General features: G+C 46.0%; 1 long non-coding RNA gene across 1 annotated transcript in view; it reads right to left on the bottom strand.

Moving 5' to 3' along the window:
- LOC144160581 (uncharacterized) overlaps positions 1 to 15,636 on the bottom strand; it is a 100,470-nt gene extending 84,834 nt beyond the window's left edge. Inside the window, exon 1 of the long non-coding RNA XR_013320395.1 lies at positions 15,523 to 15,636. This is a non-coding gene — a long non-coding RNA (uncharacterized LOC144160581). The remainder of the gene's footprint in view (positions 1 to 15,522) is intronic.
- Positions 15,637 to 15,926: the final 290 nt, after the last annotated feature.

Below are 15,926 nucleotides of genomic sequence, written 5' to 3'. Positions count from 1 at the left end.
CAAACCCCGTATAGACATCTGGCCGCTAGAGAAACGCTACCTTTTGCGCATTGCTTGCCCCGAATGCTACCCCGTTTTCTAAATTGGTGATTGCCCATTCGGTTGAGTTTTAAGAGGTATTACAAAAGGCGAAAGTAGCAACGGGTTCTGATGAATAGGAATTGTAAAATTTCCCTCAGCTTGTCGCAATTCTAAAACTTACTAAGCTATCTAGTTTAAATCTATATACTCAGGCAGCACAGAAAACGTGGCCAGCCTTTGGCTTATCTTTGGCGATGCTTGGCCTGTTTGGCCATTGGAAAAGTTTGGGCTGCCAGAGAACATAGGTTCTTCGGCATGCATTTGGTCGCGGAATACTTGTTTGTTTGGCCAGCCGAGGTCCGAAGACGAACGACAAGTATCTGGCCGCGGAATACTTGTTGTTCGTTTGGCCAGCCGAGGTCCGAAGACGAACGGCAAAACTCTGGCCGCGGATTACTTGTTGTTTGTTTGGCCAGCCGAGGTCCGAAGACGAACGACACAAATCTGGCCGCGGAATACTTGTTGTTTGTTTGGCCAGCCGAGGTCCGAAGACGAACGACAAAAATCTGGCCACGAAATACTTGTTGTTTGTTTGGCAGCCGAGGTCCGAAGACGAACGACAAAAATCTGGCCACGGAATACTCGTTTTCTCTGCGGCCACTCATCTAGAAAAGATCTCCGGCCAGATAATTGCGCGTGTGTACGTGACGACCTCTAAAAGGAGGGGTCGCGGTGGCCGGGAAATACAATGGTGCGGGGGAACGAGCCGCTTGTCCGCGGGGACTATGTGGCATGCAGTAGCATGGTATGTAGCTTCGCGAGTGCCAGATGGTGGCAGTGACCTCTTCAGCGAATACCCCTTTCTTTGAGTCAGCTAATGATGGCCAAAGATCTCTCCTTTAGGTAATAAGCTCTGATAAAGCAGGTACGGCCACTGACATCAGACTTGCTTTAACTGAAATATTAGTGTGTAGGATGCTAACTTAAATTTCAAATATTTTTCGCGCCTAAGCTTGCTTAAACAAAAAGTTACCCCTAAATGCTACATTTTCACCAATACGAGGATATTAAGTTAGCGCCGCAAAGGCGACGTAAGGGAATTCTTTTTTAAAAAACGAAAGAAGACGGCAGCTGTTGCAACAGATCTAACTAGCATTCGTGTTGTGTTTGGAAGCACCGCACCGCTCTGGTTACTTTAGGCATGATACCCATGAATAAAAGCAAAAACAGGCAATGAGCATGTAGACCAGTCATTTCATTTTCATTCTCCCAGCCTACCACGCACATGCATATGCTCCTAGCATACATCTAAGTGCCCGTGAGACACGTGGATGCTGCTGATTCACATCAGCCTTTCATTTGAGACATTTGCTGTGTTAATAAATGTTATTAAGTTTGCGGCGTAATAACAACATACCCCTTAGCCCTGCTATGTATGACTGCATACTTCGCTGTGCCAAAATGTCTTGCGACCCAGCTGCTTCACCGAAAACACGTTTCGTCCTGGTGAGTGGAACATCCTTGACGTTTCATTTCGGTTATATTTCCTTTATAATTCAGTACCTGGGCAAAAAAAGAACCCTTCGGGTAATAGAAATATGTATTTTACGATAGCTGCATGCCATGCTAATGTTTTACGCCCTAATGTATATTTGTATGAACCACGAACGCTCTGAAACGACGTGAGTTGTTCATAAAAAATGGTGGGAACCACGGAAGTTGCGAAGCCCTATATTTCTGGCATCCAGGCCATAAGAACTGTCCGGACATGCACAAAGGATAATACATGCGTTACGAGGTTTCACGTAGGTTGTTGAATACAAGCTATACATACGATTGTGAATACCTTAATAGTACGAAATCACGTGCTGGGCGCGTCCTGAATTTGGAAATAATGTATTCCGTGGTTGTGATGAAATGCGTATGCGTGTTATAACATGGAGATTTAAAAGGAACATTATGCGGTGTTTCCCTGCAACGTCATAGCATGCTTTCAATTATCGCTTTAATAATCTTGTGCATGTCGTTACCACAAACATATTCTCACCCAGGCAACGTGTATCACGGCTTTTTTTTTTCAAAGTAGCGAATGTAGCCCATTTGAACTGTTCCTTCACGATTTTGACTGCCGCCATTTTTACGCAGCCGAGGTGATGAATCTGTCTCCAAAATGAATTATTACAACAGCATTACGAATAGTTACATCCTTACAATTTCCTTGTGAGGATATCAGTTGGCCAAGTACTTGAATAGTATATTTTATATCGCCAGTAACAAGCCATATATATAGTGAACGACACACCAATGGAGGTTACGGGTGACACTGCTGAAGGAGGATCCGGCATGAGGTCGCCTCTCGCCTAAACAAAAATGTTTGCCCCTACGCCGCCGTCACTCCCATCCCGTTTCTCCCACATGCGCTCTACTCTTGCACCGGTCGCTTCCAATTTGTTCACGAACGTTTTCGGCCTAGCGGACATTTGGGGTTTCTAAAACGCTTTTCATCTAATTCTATAGGTTGTTTATCCCTCGAAAGATAGAAATAATTAGCATCGCTTCTGTGCCGGACGATATGCTTGTTTTAAAACTTGAGGCAGGAAGTGAAAGTCTACTGTCTCACGCCGCGGTGGCTCAGTGGCTAAGGCGTTCGCTGCTGAGCACGAGGTCGCGGGTTCGATTCCCTGCCGTGGCGGCCACTTTTCTAATGGGGGCGAAAAGCAAAAACACCCGTGTGTACGAGATTGCACATCAAAGATCCCCAGGTGGTCAAAATTATTCCGGAGCCCTCCACTACGGCGGGCCTCATCGCCTGCGTTGCGTCGGCGCGTTAAACCCTACAATCAATCAATCGAAGGTCTAGTGTCGGCTCAAACGTCGGGCTGAATGTAACTGAGGGAAGAGGAGGGGTAGGAGAGGGGGGATAAGGGGATAGGTGCATTTTGAAGTTTGAAGTTTATTGAAGGGTAAGCATACATATAAAGGAATAGATAAGCGGAGTACATGACGAGGTTCCAGAGTACGAACTGGCGGGGGGACCTCCTAACACATTGTGGATAAGATAATGCATCATATGCAGCAGACAACGGCCGTTATGACAAAGTTTTAAATACAATGTATAGCGTTAACACTACACGCTACAATGTGTAACGGGAACTTTTTATCCATATAAATATCATTTGGCATTCCACTCTGTGGAGGTGGATTGTCAGTGACACTTTTTAGCTCTAGACATAGGGGTGACAGAATTCAGGGGAAAGGCATGACAAAATTTTATTTATTTTACTTGCTCGGCAATCTTTCCACCGAGCAAAGAAAATAAACGTTTCATGCGGACGTCCATCCCTGTTTTTCTGAAGGGGAAAAAAAAAGAAAACCTCTAGCTGTGTTCGCCACTCATTTCACGACGCAGCGGTGAGTCGCAGTTCCAACTCTAACTGAAACCCCTTGTTTACGATGCGGCTGGTGGTCTAATAAAATTCGGAATTTTCTTCATAGGCTACCCCCCCCCCTACACTCCTGTAACAGAAGGCAGCCCCACGCCCGTTTCGCGCGCTTTATATAAATAGAAAACTTATGACCCTTACGTACAAACAGGAGCCACGCCATCAGTGTTTGAGATATCACCTATTCTAATTTTGCTGGCTTTAGCCTTACCCCTCTCCCTCCAGCCACTTTTTTTTACTTTCCGGTTTTGTTATTTTTTTGTAAGTTGCTGCTTCGCGTACTGCACCCGCCTGTTTGCAATGTTGCACCTTTCACATTGCTTATAATTGTTACAGCTAAACTTCCTTAATCCGCGCGTGAACGTCTGAAAGCTCGTATTAACAAAAATGTCACTGCCTAAAGTATGCGAAAACACCTTTAAAAATTGTTGTTGGTTAGGTGGCTAAACAACCCTAATATATCTGTTGTAATTACATATAGGCGTACTGACCACTTAAGCAACGGCCTCATGCTAGAAAGAAGCCAATATTTAACTTCAATCTCGTTTTAAAGTAGCTGACAAGCTCAAGGTAGCGCATAAAAAATCTACGTCTCTCTTCAACTTGGAAGTTCACTTCACATCTTTTAATGAGGTCATTAGTTATTCAAGCAGCGACTGCGCTCAGCAGTGGGGGGAGGTTTGGCAAGAACGGGTGAAACCAAAATAGATCTAGCAAATGTACGTCGACGTACTATCGGCGTCAAATGAAACGCGAACCCAAAAATATGAACCTGAACCCACAAATTGCGCAATTTCTTTCTATGCAAGCCAAAATGACGCGTGCATTAGTTACAAAAACAACATTTGGAAAAGTGGATTTCCAAACATACCAACAGCAAGCCAATATATGAACTCTGCGAACAGTATTTTTCAATTTTGCACGTTCTGGTTTCATATTTTTGTGTTCGCGTTTCATTTGACGCCGAAATTACTGTATTACTCTATGACATAAAGTTGCTCAGGAGTTTCGAGAAATTCTATGGTGTATGACTATGGGATCTCCTACAGTTATTTATTTTGTAAAGCACCTCAGCAGCAACAAAAAACAAACTGAAACCGAAACTGAACATTAGCCACAGCCAGCAGCAAGACGACAGTAGCTGAAGCCAAAGCAAAGCCAGTAAGCAATAGCAGGCCTCTCAAGCTTGGACGTTCCCTGTCTTCCCTATAGGCGGCGTAAAAATCGACGCCCCACGTGACCAACCTGGACCAACCTAAAGCGCTGTTTTCGACCATCAAGCCCACCAGACGGCGCAGGCAAAATGTTACTTTTGGTATAGAATACAAAACATTCATTCTGTGACTCAAAGAGCCCACACAGTTCGCTTACAATGTGTTATTTAAAAATACTATTAACAAGTTCCGCATCAAACATCCGTTGAGCAAAAATGTACGCAACTTTTTACGAACAGCCGACTGGTGCACCACCTCGTTTCTGAATTCGCAACCACAAAGCCGCCAATTCAAATTGAAACCGCTGCAACGGCCGACCGTTTCAATGTGCGCGGAGCACCGGTTTCGTGACTGTTATTGCTGTTATGTGCTTTTGCGTCCATCAGTTGTTGAGAGGACTGGCAAAACACGGGAATTGAGTGCTTGTGGAATGACAAATGTGGGAAATTCCGCATCGGAAGGCAGCTGTCGAGGCCAGAATATTCGATTCTTCCAACAGAAGGTGAGTGTTATGCACTCCGCTAGAAAGACGGTGCAAAGGAAACCGTTGTCGCCGTCAATACTTCATTTGTGCCCTTCGTTCGAAATCTTAGCGCAAGTGAACGAGTTGTTATGGCAAAAAAAAGAAAATGTTGTCACGAAAGCGACGTACAATTGCAGCGATCGAAATGAAATGATGTCCTGGCCTCTGTAAACTTGCGGATGTCAATAAACGATTTGTTCTCACTTGCTGCTCACTGTGGTCTGTGCCAGTCGAGGCCATCTGGTCACCTGGCGTAACATCACTTCACTAGCGCGGCGCAAGTAAACACGCGACCAGCGTGCCAGCCAGGAGCCAGCAGGAGCAGCCACGGCCGGACTCGACGCCCCTTTCGCGCGCGGGAGGAGGAGAGTCGAGTCCGGCCGTGGAGCAGCGAGCCGGCGGCCGCCGTGCGAGGGCAGCCATGTTATTAAGGAGCTCAAGCGGCCTGTGCAAAAAGCATCCGCCATGTTTACAAAGCCGTGTTTACAGCGCCATCAAGCGGGCGTACTGGGTAGTTCACGACGCCGCCACTACGCTTTTTCTGGCACTACAGGCAAAGCTAGACCTTTGCTTCTCTAAAATCCTCCCTGTTCTGTGGCAATAGCCGGCAAAACAGTTGGGTGGCTAGGCACGTTGGGGTAATTTTCGATCGCTTCCACGCGTAATTTCAGTTTATTTAACTTGTTTGATGCTTTTCGATCTAAACTACCGTTCTCAACTGTAGAGCAGCATCCGTCACGTGTATTATACGCGGCAGGAAGCCAGGACTCGCCTATTTCTACCGTACTATGTGCTCGGTCTTTGTTTGAGGGGACGATTGTGTGTGTGTACTGGAATTTCGGTGCAACGAGGGACATCAACGAAGCGGCGTCCTGCGATTCGTCGTGAGTGCCCTCTAGGGCAGTGCATGGTGACGGTGTTTGAAGGTATGTTGGTCTTCCTTTACTCTATTTCCTGTATTTGCAAGCGTGTTTAGCCCTGTTGTGCTATGCATGTATTGACAGGGGTGTAGGAAAAAATGGTCCCGAAGCCAAGGCAGGAATAAAGTGGGCGCGGGGGTGGCCGTATCTTTCGTACGAAATTTCAAGGCATATCAACAGAAAATTTCGCCTTCACATTCTCAGAGTCGTAAGCACCCCCTGCAATTTTTTGCGTTTTTTCTTTCTTAACTTTTTTCCTGAATGCTTTTTTTACTTTGTTCGTTCATACTTCGGCGTTAAAGATTGTATATTTGAACTGTACTTACATTTACATTTCGGTGCACGCACATGTTGGTGCAGGATGTCTCGGTGTGGCAGTTTCGGTGCACGGGATGTCCCAGACATTATTTTAACGCTTTAGCTTTAATATTAGGCAGTTTTAGCATATCGTTACCGTGTTTACGTTACCGTTTACCGTATTTGCGGGAGTAGGCTTCGCAGCGCGAGAGTTACCGCGAACGGTAACGTACCGGCACAGGCTTCACCGTCGCCAGGGCTTCCGGTAACACGGTAAACGGTAACGCAAACACGGTAACGATATGCTAAAACTGCCTTTTTTTTGTCGGATGACATGACATTACGTTCGAGGGTTGGGTTTGGGCCACACTGCGCGGAAACTAATGCTAAATAGAGGCGCAACATCAGCATGCAAAGCCCCATTTCGATAGTAGATGTGAAAAATTAACGTTGCTAATTTACTTCCGTTCCACCTTCTTTTTATTTTAACATTCATATGAAGAACCCTAATAAGTGTTACCGAAGCGCAGTGCTTTCACTTCACCAAACGCTGCGAGACGTTCCTGCCTCTAGGTCATTCCTATATCTCCTGCCTCCCCACCTACCCACAGCAAAACTGCCGCGAGAGAAAGAAAGGAAACAAGGTAGCTTAAGCGCGTGTGCATTTACTCATCCTTACTTTCTGTATTAATGTCGTCTTCGTTGCGTTCGGTGTCAGTTCTATTTATAAGCTTATCAACAAACGTGTTTACAGGGGCATCGCTAAAGGTTTGGGGTTGCGGGGGGGGGGAGGGGCTGAGCATCGCGGGTTCCAGCCCCCTTGGTAGAGAGAGGGGGGTGTCACTTGTGCTTCTCCAAAGTACTTAAACACGACTGTCGCGGCCCTCGCCAAACCAGCCTATTCAAAATTTTCCCCTCTTACAATGGAAGAAAGGGAGGAATGTCTGGCCTGTCCGTGGCGTGCGAAACTTGAAGAGGTAATTGCGGAAGGGTCGACCGAAAGCAAAGAAAGAGCTATCCTGGAGAGGGGCGCCTTCGGTGGGACCGCGACGCGCAGAAGAGTGCGGCCAGCAAGCTTGTTCTTCCATGGAGGCGACAGGCGCCAACAATCCTGGTCCTTGTGTCCCCTGCGGCTTTTCGGGTGGCTTTTTGTTGTGCACTAGAGAGGTTGTGAGCTCATGCTGAATGTATCGCTTTTCTTGCATCAATGCGGTGACGCTTTGGAGACCGCGACCTCCTCTATGCCTGCAAGATTTTCGCCGGAAAGTGAACATACCTAATATGACTGAAAACGAAATCTGGGAATGATTAAAACTTAAAGGGGGGGGGGGGTCCTTTGGTAGCTATGGCATAAGGAATGCACGGGATGGTTCGGAGGAAGGTAGCCTGCATGGTTTACTGTCAGGGCATGAGACTGGGGCGGACTTCAAGCGGAATTCTGCGAATTTTTTTTTTGAAACTGACTCGGTGAAACTGTCTTGGTGGTTTTGAAAGCGATGACTAACATTGGTGAAATGTTAGGTGCATTTGCTTCCTGTATTTTTTTCTTGGTGAGGGATCGTTGCTGCCATCTTGAATTTTGGTGTTTCGGGATAGTGCTCCCTCCCAACTTTGCCGGTGATCTCGAGTTGCGTGCAGGAGAACACTTGATCCAACTTTTACGGTAGCAATTGCGGGCTTCGCATGCTTTCAAAACTGCTCAGAATGCATGTGCTCAAGACATTGTCGGGTTGAGTGACTCTTCACCATAAGTAAAGCACACATTCACGCACACACGCCCGCCTCAATCTGCACTGCCATTATAGCGCATGTTTGCCCACACTCCCCACCGAACTTGAATCAGTGCTTCCTACCGATAATACGCGTTCAACGATAGCTACAACAGATAGACCCAGCCGTTGTTGTACCTATTTTAACACTTTTAGGGAGTACTGTGGTGAGCGCGTCCCGTGGGAAGCTTTTCGAAGCCATAAACACCATTCGAGCAGCACCTAGTTGCACTTAGTGGTACTCTACATTATGGTTAAAATGTTCTATAAGTATGGCGGTGAGTGCTCATTCGCAGCACCGCAACTGCCGCAGCAACAAAAACTAACGTGCACGCGTGATTAAAAAAAACAAGCTCTGTTCTGTGGCGGCCATTTTTTTTCAAAACAACGTGCACGCGTCATTAAAAGAAAAACATCTGTGCTGTAGCGGCCACTTGTCGGGAAATTCGAGGTACCATTCGTACAATGGTGATGGGGTTGAAATTCAAGGGTCCCCGCGCACAGTCAGGGAAAGTAGGCAGGTCTGCTTATTGCTTTGATTTCATTTGTTTGTTTCATAATTATTTCATTTTTCATTTCCAGGACCAGCAAAGCCAGACCAAGAAGCCGACAAGGGAATTGGGGCAGCCATTATGAAGAATTCATGGGAAAACATTGCAAGGAAAGACGAAGACACAGATAGAAAGGCAATATAAATAAGCACGATGCTGGACGATGCTGATTATGAAGAAATTGATAAATATACTCTGCGAATGCCATCTAAGTGCTCTGAAAGCCAACAAAAGAAAATTGCATGCATTGCGTAAGGACAAATAAAGACATGAAACTGACTGGTTTGTGTTTCATTTACATAACACCTGTGTGCCATTAACGCGGCCAAGGTTAACGGCCTGCTCCAGGGCATGCATGGCAGCAGCCTTGGGCAGGCTTCCTCTGGCCTGCATAGAATAACCAGAATCTGGCCAATGGAAGGCCATACATTATTGGCCAATGGTAGGCCATACATGCTTGGCCAATGGTAGGCCATACATGCCTGGCCAATAGTAGGCCATACGTCTTTGGCCAATAGTAGGCCATACTTCTTTGGCCAATTGTAGGGCATACGTATTCGGCCAATGGTCGGTGACCAAATGGTATCAGCAGCCAAAGCAGATTGGCCAATGAATGACAGCCAAGCTCCAGCCTTACACGGCCAAGGACCATTTTGGATTAAGTGCCGAACACTTTGGCCGAAGATTGGCCGGGGGGAGAAGGGCTGGCCAATGTTCTTTGGGCAAAGATTGGCCGCACATGCTCGTGCTGCCTGGGTAAATGGGAATCACTAAGTTCACATGCCGCATTGTTTCGCTGTCGGCACTTGTGTCGCGCGGTGGTGTAGCCCCAAGCTAGCACATCAGGAGAGCTAGGTTCCGCTGTTTTAGCCTTCGCCAGACCCTCCTCTCCGTTTTCTGTCTCCCGACTCACGGCCGGGCTACAACGGCGGCGTCCGCTTCGTGGTGGTGGCGTCCCGAACGCAGCAGCAGCGTCGGCCACGGCCGGGCTAGAGCGGCGGACAGCCACAATAATGCCTATGCGACGTCACTTATATTCACACGCGTGGCTCTACAACAAGTGAAACCAGAGATTCTGCCAGCCGTTACCTGGAATTCGCGGGGGCGGCGTCCCGAACGCAGCAGCAGCGTCGGCTACTGCCGGGCTAGAGCGGCGGACCATCGCATGGCAATTGTTGTGGGTGTCGTTTAAAGCTTTCCAACCACCTTGACAGCTCCGATTGGAGCCAATTTTTTCGTTACCCCACAACACCAGCCTGTATGGTCTCAATTGCCACAGTTGGAACAGTCTAAGCGCTGGCTCTGAGACGCGGTCTGTCACATTTACTGAAGGCAATCAACAGCTTTCGTCATTTTTTAATGCGTCGTGCAGTCTGACGAGGCAGCCTGAAGCAACAAAGAATATAATACGAAATAGTTCTTAGCTAGACCAGCGAGACGCGCGTGCCCCGCCGGACTGCTCTCACGACGAGAATCGTTGGCACTGGGAATCTCGGGGGCTGCTTCCCAGGTGACGTAGAGGCAGGGTTATCTTCCTAGTGCCCGTGTCTTTTCGGTATCCAGTCGATGCACACTAGTAGATGATACGGCAACCGAAGGACGGAAGCCAACGTCGGCCACTGCGAGTAGGTGACGGGAGCAGAATCTATACCAGTGATAAAAACAAGTTAGCTTCGCCCGCGTGCCCCACCGTAATGCCCCATCATCGTCATCGTCAGCCAACTTGTGTCCACTGCAGGACGAAGGTATCCAGCCACCTTTATCAAGGCTAGGTGAGTCAGCACTTTCACCCCTAATTTTTCTATTCGTCTGCCATAGAGTCCTTGGACGAAGCTTACTTTGTTTACTGTCTACTGGGGCCGCCCCGTTACCTGAACGAATCGTCCGCCTGTTGTTCACATGTGCCACACGTGCTCGGGTGTGACTACACGCAAAAGTATGGCAATATATGGGTTTTGCTGAGCCCATAACAACCAATAAGCACAAGTTGAATACTAGCTTCTGCTGTCCGTTCCCTCACACCTTACACACACACTTTGGAAATTTATATCAACATTGTATCTAACCCCGTTTAAGTTGAAGGCATAGAGACCTCTTAAACATTGAAAATAAAACTATAATTCCACGTGGTGCATGTGAACATACCTAGTCTGTAAACAACTCTGTGAAAATTCAGTGGCTCGCATTGCCACGCTGATATATATCACAACTCGGCGTATTACCCACAACTTCGCACGGAGAAAACAATGGATAAATGTGATTTCGTGCGTCAACATTATCGAGCAGGAACAGTCTCTTACTGCATAGGGGACGGCACACGCTCAGAATAGATAAAATAATAATAGCAAAAGCGAACATTGTGAACAAAACCGGGCAAACCTTGTTCTAGCGAACGATTGCGCGTATCCACACAACTAAATGTCCTTTCTATGTATTTCGCAAGCTTGCAAAATTTTGTTTTGCCCAGTGTCAGTGGTTAGAATAGAGGAAAAAAATTGACCCCAATCCACGCTGTGAAGGTGGTTGGAAAGCAAGGCCTTAAAAGACACCCACAACAATTGCCCATACGACGTCACTTGAATTGACGCACGTTGCTCTACAAAGAGTGAAAGCAGAGATTCTGCCAGCCCTGACCTCAAATTCGCGGGGGCGGCGTCCTAAACGCAGCAGCAGCGTCGCGTACGGCCGGGCTAGAGCGGCGGACACCGCCGCTGGAGCCCGGCCGTGAATCCGGAGAAAGAAAACTGAGAGGAGCGTTTTCGAATGGTGAGAGATCGGAACCTAGCCACCCTGATGGGGTAGCTTGGGCCTGCTCCACAGCGCGACGCGAACGCAGACACCGAAACAATGCGGCCTCTGAGCTTAGTGATTCCAATTTATACCTCTTTAAACTAGCTAGTTCAGTAAGCTTGAGAAATGCGAGAAATCTAGAAGAAACTTTTGTAATTCATATTGATCAGAACCGGTTGCTACTTTCGCCTTTTGTAATACTTCGTAAAACACAACCAAATTTGTAATCACCAATTTAGAAAACGGAGTCCCATTCGTGGCAAGTAGTGCGCAAAATGTAGCGTTTCTCTAGGCAGATGTCTGTATGGGGTTTGCACATGTTGTTTTCCCACCCAGAAAACCAATCCTAAACTTACGTTTGCCGTACGACCACTTAATTTCGTGGGGTTCGGGTTACTCTGAGGAGATGTCGAACAAGCTCATCAAGCCGTGCAAAAGTACCGCGCAATGGAGCGAAGTTGCGCCAAAACAGGTCCAAACAACCGCTGCTGAAGCAGACGACAAAGTCACAGCGCGAACGCCGCCGCCGGAGAGCAGGCAATTTCACGCGGGGAACGCTGGGACTTTCGCGGCGCCATCTCTAGAGTGCTCCGTGAGTGAAACCCCCCGTACTTACTTCCTCCCGTCACCACCACCTCCGACGCTTTAAGAGTTTGTTGTACCGCACGCCACGAAAGAAGTACTGGCTGAGTGGGCTAGAAAGCCCGAGAGTGCAAGAAAGTGTGGGCTAGAAAGTGCAAGTCTGGCAGCATGGACACGCCACAATACACACACAATTCCTGTAGCGCGAAAACAATTAACGCTACGCATGCAGCACAAGCATACGCATCACAGGAAAATTAGCTACACGTACATTCGTTCAACGTTAAGGAGAGGTTTGTCGCATTTACAAATATTTCATTTTTACCCGAGGCAAACTTTATTAAACACACGCAGTAATGCCAACCTTTCCGAAAATCCTGTGTGGTGTTTTTTACCGAATGCTAGCAGCAGCCTCTGTTAATGCCAGCTGGTTTTACTGCAAATCAAGTTGAGATGAACGCCAAAATTGTCCCGGCACTAACGGCATTTGCATACTTCCTGTATATATCTCATGACGTGCATCACACAAATTAAAACCACTTTTTGAAAGCTGGAAAATTAGATGGCCGCGTAATAGAGTAACAACGAAAACATTAGTGGAATAGCCGAAAGTTGTCAGCCAATTATGGGAAAAGCTCAGCCTCAACATGCGCCTTTAAGGAGAGCTGGAACAAGTGCGGCAACGGTTGAATAGATTGTCTTTCGCTTTTTTGAGCGGAATTGCCGGAAGTTACCAGCCAATTACGCGAAAAGCACAGCCTCAACATATGCCTTTACGGAGAGCTGGAGCAACGGTGGTAACGGGTCAATATATTGTCTGAGCACTTTAGGACCACGCGCCCTCCCTCATGACAAAGAAAAGGGCGGAAAACGTCCCCACAGAACCCACACACCGCGCTGATCTTCTGTTTCCCTTTGCCAAACACGTCCGCTTGGCGCAGCAATCATAGAATTGCACAATCATTAGAATCAAGTCAATCGGGTTTTCGAAAACCTGTCCGAACAGCAGAAGAACTTTCACTACTGCAACTCGTGGTCGGATTATTACGCATCATAGTTTGTTTTGGTCCTGCTGCATTGGGGGAAAATTGCAAGCTTTCAAAGTACACCCTACCCCTGTTGATTATTAGACAAAGTACAAATATTTAGCAAGAAGATTTACGTTTTGCCTCAAAACAAGCTTTTAGCAAGACTACGGAGTCCGTGGTACCGTTATGGGTATCATCCCTTAGCAAGCCGCTTTTTTGATGCTCCAATACTTCAACGTCCAGGTAACATTTTCTATAGCTCTGCCTTTTTTTAAGGACACACTTCACTAACCTTAATTTCATGTCAAATGAGAAAAGTTTTGAAACGATATTGCACCGCTTTAACTTGCAACTTTTATCCTGTCGAGTTCCAGGATTCAGGTTTACGTACCTGTCGACACATTGTTTTCAATACGGGAATGCGTTTAATAATGTTTCTAATCAAAGTCTATTTAAAGGTTTCTTTTACTGGGCTATTAACTTGGACAGTTGAGCTTTAAAAACGCCCGACAGTTTATGTCATGTTGCTACCTTTCCGCTGTAACTTCTAGCGTCTCTCAAGAGGGCGTTCTTTGTCGTCTTCTTTCCTTAACCCACATTCCTAGCCCCCAGAAATACGTATCTTCTGGCGTCCGAATTTTCGCGCTGATGACGCTTTTGTCGTACTAGTCACAATGCTACTGACACCGGCACAGTACAATCTCATTTTTTTTCTCATTCAAGGATGGTGCGAAAAATGCGTAAGTTTTATACTTACGATGAAAACATAAGCCCTATCATTCTCCGTCGACACTTTCACGAACCCACCAAGACTTCTTATTCTACTCCAAAAACTCTACAGTTGATTCGTTTAAATATTAGGGAAATACTTTAACTTCAGAACTCTCGCGGGACGCCATATATTAAACATTTAAAATGTCGCTCATAATGTTCTTCGAGATCTCCACAAAAACTTACACCATAACCCACTTTCAGCTAAACTTCAAACACCCGAAGCTGGAATAGTTCGTTTCGCTTCCGATCGAACTCAACTTACTCTAAGACACTTGAAGCTATCTAACACGGCACAGCGAGATTTATTTATTCCAATTACATCTTCACCTTGTTATCTCACCATCTTGGCGTAAAATTGCTACTTTGCCTCTTTCATTGTTTTTACCATTCCTCGCTAATGTAACTGGTAACAACCTTTTATTACAGCTGAGCAATTTAAAATAGATAAAATGACAGCATAGAACGTGACGTCAGTGGAAGTGCAATTAACGTTTTTTCTAAACTTACTCTTAAATAACCCGTAGGTCCTCAGGGTGTCTTAATGATTGACCAAGCAGTTGCGAGCATTGTTCAAGGTAAAAAAAAACTCCTACTAATTGCTTCGTCACCGTTCCACCAGTGTCAAATGCTGACCTGCTTGAGCTACTCTCAGTATATTTCACAACTTTCTCATGGTAACCCGTTTTCGGTGACCGCATTTTGTTACCTCGGATGTCCTATACAAATTTAAAGTGATGGCAATCAGGGCGTATACAGCGCCGGCAATATTTTAAAGCGTAACATACACGGTTCTAGCAGGCTTGAAATCGTAGATGCTAGTTTACCTCCAAGAGGTCATATATATTTGTTCGCACTTTCAAAGAGAACTTACGCCCATGTATGGCCATGCTTCGAGGTCTTAAAACGCCGGCCTGACGCGCAACCTCACGAACGGCCGATTTTCTTATTAGGAGCTAAACTTTTTGGCAAGGAAATCTCTTGCAACTGGAGACACAAATTAGTAAAACGGTATAAATCGTGCAGATAGCAATAAACTGTGTACTAGTACTTGAAATTCTACACATGTATGGGCTCATAAGCATCCTGTCGAAACGATATCCTAATTGCGATTGCTGCAGAAAATTGGTAATGTCCCCGTATAGTTCTTCCGGGTACGGTTATTTAGGCTTTCGAATTTTTAACTCAACTTGCAGAAATCGTTCCCTTGGGTGCAGTTATAGCCCTACATAGTTATTCGCTGGGTATGTCGTAAAATCATAAACACACCAGGAGGAAAATGCCATGACATCATAGTACAATTTCTATAGACGAAAAATATAAAGCCTAATAAATCTTGCGCAAGCAACACCATCTCTATGGCAGTAATTTTGGTGTAAGCCTCTATTTCTATAACGGTGAGTTTAGCATCAGTGCCAAAAGGGAACTATAAAAGCGCATGGCATGTTGCAGAATCGACTTTCTATAAACTACTGTTACGAAGCAAGTATCTGCATCATACCAAGAGGTATAAACGTACGTGAAACAACTAGATCTCTGCTCTAAACTTGACATATTTCTGTTTTTTACGGAAGAGATAGGCTCCCACAGAAAAAAATTTAAACTACACTCACTCTGCTTGAGCCCTAGTTACAACCATGGCAAAGAGCACAAAAGGTACCAGTGTGTTCATGATTGAAAGGCCGTGTTGCACCGTTGCGTCCGTTACTGCTTCAGAAGCTTTTTCGGGACTGGGGTAAAATTTTTTTTAAGTCTTTCCCAAATGTATATAAGGGGTAAACTAAGAAAGCTACCTATCACAGAGAACAATAACCATTTGTTTGTATAAATCATGTGGGTTGTAGTTTTGACGTATCTAAATAAATGGCCGCATCCAAGTACTTCAATTCTAAAAACAGTTGCCATTGTTTGCCTTCACAAAGTTAACTTTGCGTGAGTCGTCAGGAGCACACACACAATATGTTGGATCCGCTCGGCAGATGTTATAATTATATCTACACTCCTTAACATTGACTCG

Source organism: Haemaphysalis longicornis, unplaced genomic scaffold, assembly GCF_048455015.1.
Source record: "Haemaphysalis longicornis isolate Haplotype H1 unplaced genomic scaffold, Haemaphysalis longicornis Haplotype H1 scaffold_109, whole genome shotgun sequence".
Taxonomy (NCBI): domain Eukaryota; kingdom Metazoa; phylum Arthropoda; class Arachnida; order Ixodida; family Ixodidae; genus Haemaphysalis; species Haemaphysalis longicornis.
Note: the sequence above shows the minus strand (reverse complement) of the source record. Positions and strands in the feature narration are given on the sequence as shown.